Below are 6,000 nucleotides of genomic sequence, written 5' to 3' on the forward strand. Positions count from 1 at the left end.
GAACAACTCAACAGATCCCTGGAGTTGGATGCTCCACCTTGGGGATGGATTTGTTGCTGGGATGGATTGCTGCCAGCAGCTCTGTTGTTCTGGGGGTGCTGTGCAGGCTGCAGGAACTCCCTCACTCGCTGTTGCAGTGAACCTTTCTCTCAGGATCAGTTCCAGATGTTAGCAGCCCTCTGCAGATGCATGGATGGCTTGTGAACAATAATTCCCCTAAAAATCCAGTGCTGAACAAGGCTCTGAGCTTGTGGCATGTGCACAGCATCAAGGAATGAGTTTTAAACCTGCTGCCTGTAAATTCAAGGGAGGATTTACTCTGAGGACAGCTTTGAGTTGTGGTGTTTGATCTTTTCTGTGTCAGAACCCCCAGAGCAGAAATGATTTCTGGAGAGCAGATATCACCTTGCTGATGTGGCACCATTTCCCAATTCCTGGATATCACACAGAAGATCTGCCAGTCTCCCACATTTCTATTTATTCCATTAATTATTCCCTGCCACAAGAGATGGACCCTCCTAATTCTTGGAACAGAGGAGGTGGCACTGGGCGTGCAAGAAAGGTAAATGTGTGTCCTGAGGAGAAACTGAGCACTCAGCACTTCCTGAGTATTTAAGAATTGGATATTACTTTTCATTTTCTCATTTCTTATCGCTTGCTCACATTTTTTCCTCTGTTGTGTGTGTTTGGCTCTGCTCAGGGCTGCTCCTGTGCTGAGAGAGGGGAATGAGGTGCCAGAATTCCTGATGTGATACTTCAAAACACCTGGGCTTTCTCTTCCCATCAATCCAGATTTCTGAAGGATTCTTTGCCAGTCCCTACTGGAGAAGTTTTATTAGAAGGAGCTTTGTTCTAAAGGAGAAGGAGCTGCTGCTCCTACCTGGCTGTGGGCAGGGGAAGTGGATCTGCTGGCAGCAGATGTGCACAGGGAATTTTGAGGAAGATGCAGGAAATCCCTGCTGCTGAGCTGAGCAGCTTTGGTGGAGCTCAGGGCTGTGAGTGAGGCTGTGCCCAGCACTGAGTGCACAATGGGACAAGCAGGGAGCAAAGTTAATTTGGTTTGTGTTTTGTGGGTGTTCATTAGCTAAAGGTGAGGCAGGAAAAGCAAACCCCCAGAATTTGGAGCTTTGGGGGGATTTTTTGGAAGCAGATTGATTTCAAACAGCACTGAAATGGCTCACACCTGATTAATTCATACTTTGCTCTCCACCCCATTGGAAATTTGTGTTTTTTCCCAGTTGATGGTTGGAGGGGGAAGATTTGGTTGACTCTGCTGGAGCTGGAGGTTGGACTGTGTGATCTCCAGAGCTTCCATCCTTTCTGTCACTGCTTTCCCTTCCTCCACCATGGATTCAGGGTTTCCATCTCATTCAGGCTGCTCTCATTAAGGGCTGGGATACAGAAATCTGGGATTTTCTCCCTGTTCCCCTTCCCATCCCTGCCTGGCCCCTTGGCAGGTGGGAGTCTGACCCTGGCACGGTGCAAATCCTTCATTTCTGGGATGTGGGCAAAGGGCAGGAGCCAGGCTTGCAGCAGGGTGTGGGCTTGTGCCTGCAGGTTCAGCCCTTCCTTGGAGCTGGAATTGGGGTTTGTGGGCAGCTGAGGCTGTTCCACAAGGGGCTGCTCTGGTGTCAGGGGTGAGTCCCAGGATAAGATGGAGTTTCAGGGTGATGTTAACCACACAGTTTTCTCTTGAAGTTTTCTTAATTTGGTTAAAATTACTCCACAGTGCGTCTCCACTGCCTTAAATTTGGCCCAGTCCAGGACCATTCCCTCCTGCATCCTGGCTGTGCTAGGCCCCTCCAGCTCAATCCATCCCAGCCCAGACTGGGATTACTCTGCATCCTGCTTTTCAAACACACACACACACACACAAGGATATTTTTCTATGTTGCATTTTCTCTGATGAAACTTTTTATTGCCTCTGCCTGCCCTGGGGTGGCAGTTGTGCCAGACAGCACATTCTGCATCCCAGAAATTGCCTGCCTCCCTTGGCACCACATCCACTTCCCTGTGCTCCACAGGCTTCGGAAGCAGCAGCCTCAGCTGGGAGTTCAACTTGTGAAACTCCCCTGGTTTTGGCACAGAGAGGAGTCAGGAAAGGCTTTGTGCACCTCAGCCTGGCCAGTATCAGGCTTTTCCTATTTTTTTTTTTTTTATTGCTACCCATAACCAGAGTGGAATTTAACCCCTGGAGATGTGCCGGAGGCTTTAAAAATGGACTTAGAGAGATTTTGGCCAGGTCTAAAAGCATCTTCCAAGTTTTTTGCTGCCTGTGAAGGAGGGAGAAGAACCTGAGGGCTTTTATTTGGCAGCTGTGGGTCAAGTGTCTGCTCTTGAGAGCAGGGCTGAGAGGTTTCAAAAAAAAAAAAAAAAAAGGCTGGTTTTTAATTGATTTGATGTTTTCTGAGTACCCCAGACCAGGATGGGGATGAGCAACACACGCTGAGCCCCAAAATGTTGTGGGTGGACAAAAGGCAGGTGAAGAAATGTGCAGAACAGTCACCTTGGGTGCTTTGGGGGGAAAGTGGGATAGGGCTCACCTTGCTGGAGCTTGGCTGAGCCCAAGCAGCTCTGGAGCCCTTCCAGCCTCACCAGCAGTGTTCAATCTCAATCCCCTGTATCGTCTGCTGGGCTTTTAACACTCTTCAAATTCATCTGTATTTTTCCTTTTGTGTGGTTCCTGGATTTCCTGGCACAAAGCCCTGGCTCAGAGGTGCAGCAGCCCTGAGGGAAGCAGGGAAAAGAAGGGCTGGAAACACCCACACAAAACCTGATGGGATCCAGCTCTTCCTCCCTGCAGGTTTGTTCCTTCATCACTCAGAAACTCCCCCAAAAGCTACTGCTTCCCACTGCCCACGCTGGAGGATGGAAATGCACCAATCCAAGCCAATTTAAACATTGTCCCTTTCCCTCTTCAGCATCCTGCCTGCAGGCACGGGCTCAGCAGGAATTTGCTCCTTTCCTCCTTTCCCATCCCCGTGGGCTGCTCCCGGTGGGACAGGAGCCCCTGGCCTGTGTCAGCACCTCAGGTGAGCCTCAGCAGTTGAAGCCATGCTGCTCAAACCACTGGAAATGGCCCTGAATCCTCCTCATGCTCCCAAAAGGTGCAGGAGGGTCTCCATAGGTAACCCATCTCTGTGCTGCTGGGGCTGTCACCGTAGTGGGATGAGATGGGATGTGAAGGTTTTCACCCTAAAGTGTGACTCACTCTCCAAACCCTGCTTCTTCCTCTTTGAATTTTGAGGTTTTCCCAGCCTTTTCCCCCTGCTTTTCCACTGCTCTGGACCTGAAATCTTCCTTTCAGTGGCAGCTGAGCTGGTTGGAGCAGGCCAGGAGCAGCAAGGAAAACCACAGTATTTCGGGAGCAGTGGTGAGGCAGGGAGAGTCGGGGGGAGCCTTTTGGCTTTGGCATTTTCTGCTGGGGCCTCAGCAGAGCCCAGGAGTTAATCATTCAAATATGCTTATGTGTAACTAATCTCTGCAGGACAATGAGGAATTACTGAATGCAATTGAAATGGGGCAGAGTGGTTGCTATAAAAAGGGTGTCCCGAGCCAATGGGAGCCAGCAGGCTCCTATAAAAGAGGGTGGGGAAGGAAAAGCAGCTGGTGGGAAGAGATCCCCAAAATCCCAAAGAGTGTCCTGAGCTGCCTGTGCTTGGGCAGAAATCCTCCTGAGCTGCTGGAGATCAGGCTGAGCCCTTCTCCCAGCATTTGTGGGGTCAGTGGATGTGGTGGGATCTGCCCAGAATCACCTGGTGGAGGCTCAAAAGATGAAATCCAGCAGTGCTGTGAGTTGGGGTCTGATTTTGGGGGGGAGCAGGATGCTGTTCCAGGAGCTGGGTGGGATCCATGGAAGGAAAAGCAGCTGGTGGGAGGAGATCCTCAAAATCCCAGGGAGTGTCCTGAGCTGCCCCTGCTTGGGCAGAAATCCTCCTGAGCTGCTGGAGATCAGGCTGAGCCCTTCTCCCAGCGCTGCTGATCCTAATGGGGTCAGTGGATGTGGTGGGAAGGGCAGGATCTGCCCAGAATCGCCTGGTGGAGCCTAAACAGATGAAACCCAGCAGTGCTGTGAGTTGGGGTGGGATTTTGGGGAGGAGCAGGATGCTCTGCCAGGAGCTGGGTGGGATCCATGGCAGTGGAAGCCCATGTGAGGCTGGATTTTGGGAGCTGTGAGGGTGTTCAGCAGCGTTATCCCATGGGATATCCATGGAGCAGGCTGCTGCAGTGGGAACAGGGAGGTGGGGAAGGGATGGGAATGGAATTTAGTAGATTTAGGGATTAGATCAGCTGGGCTGACCCCGATGACCATCTCAGGGCTTGTCCTGCACACTCATCCCTTGGCTCCCAGCCTTCTCACCAGCAAGTTTTGGCTTTATCCTTGGTGTTGTTTGGAGCCTCATGGGATCCATGCTCCGGGTGCCATTGGTGAGCTCAGCACTGGCCAGGGCTGGCAGGAGAAAATTCCTCCTGGAGCTTTCTGCCAGCCTTCAATTCCAAAGAGGTGTTAAGTGCAGCTATTTCCAGCTCCAGGGCACAGACATTTATTCCTCCCGTGATGCCACTTCCAGTCCTTCCAAAAGCAGGAAATCCCAACATCTCCAGCCATCACATTTCTCCTTCTACTCGTTTTTTTCTCCAGGCTTTTAGTTTAATAGTATTTTATCTGTCTCTTTTTGTGACTTTTCTGCCTTGTGGCCCATTTGAAGCCACAAACAGATGATCTACCCCAACCCCCCCATAAAATCAGCCTTCAGCCTCCTCTTTTCTCCTTGCAAATCAGCAAATGGGTGTGAGGAGTTTTGGATGGGATCACTCCTGCCCCAGCCAGCTGCTCTCCCATCCAGAAAACGAAGAGCACAGCCTGTTTCCTGTTAAATCTTGCTGCTTGCATTGGTTTACATTGTTTGTCTGATGTTTTACAGCTTCCAAGCTGATGTTGCATTAAAGCTGGCTGGAGCTGAGGGAAGAAATCAGATACAGGCACTGGCAGGGTTCCTCAAATGCATTCATGAGAGTTGATCCCACAGTCACATTTTCTCAGTCCCTGCAGGAGCTGGGTCCTGGCTGAGGCTCCAGAAGGTGCTTTGGGGACAATTTGGGAGTTTTAATCACAGGGCAGGTGGTGGAGGGGCTGTGTCTGCCTCTCCTCCAAACAAGTTTTAAGGCTCTGGGGTGGCTTCTGAGTCTCTTGACCCCTGAGCTTTGATTTCAGTTTCTCTGGGGCAGAATTTTTTATTAGATTTAGATTTAGATTTAGAGTTATTTATGTGTGTGTTTATAGAATCATTGAATGATGGAGTTTAAAGGGATCCCTAAGGATCACTGGGTCCAATTCCCTGCTTTTCACCCCTACCTAAAGTTAACCATGTGAGTAGGAGGATCCAGATGCCCTTTGAACTCTGATGAGCTCCCTTCCCTGGGAAACCTCTTCCAGAGCATTTTATGTGGAGATTATGGATAGAAAAGTGTATTTTAGGCAAAGCAAGATGAGTCTGTCGTGCTCTTGCACAGATGAACAGGACAGGGCTGATTTGGGGTGACAGATCCAGATCCCCCATGGTTTGGTTGTGTTTTCCTTGCTGGATGCATCCACAAAAAAAAAAAAAAAACAACCCAAAACATTAAATCCAGCTGCTTTCCATCCATCCCAGCTTAGCCAGAGGCTCCCTGAAGGGCAAGGCAAGGATTTCTGCCTAAAAGAACCAAAAGTTTCTGGAATCCAAAGCCCTGATGTAAGAGCAAAAGCTTCTTGCTGGCTACAGGAGTGCAGGGAGCTTTTTGTGTGGCTTCAGGAGCACCAGCAGGTGTTGGCTGGGGAGTTTTGCCCTTTGTGGGCACCATCCCATCAGCAGCATTAATGATCTTCCTTCAGAGTTTTGATCCTGTGTCTTTGGCAGGAGTTTTGTTTTAATTTTTTAGGTGCTGGGGTTTGTGAGCTGCTTTCATTTCCCTGTGCCATTTTCCAGGTGCAGACAAGATCATTCCTTGCTGATCTCT

This window comes from Sylvia atricapilla, chromosome 20, assembly GCF_009819655.1.
Source record: "Sylvia atricapilla isolate bSylAtr1 chromosome 20, bSylAtr1.pri, whole genome shotgun sequence".
NCBI classification, from domain to species: Eukaryota; Metazoa; Chordata; class Aves; order Passeriformes; family Sylviidae; genus Sylvia; species Sylvia atricapilla.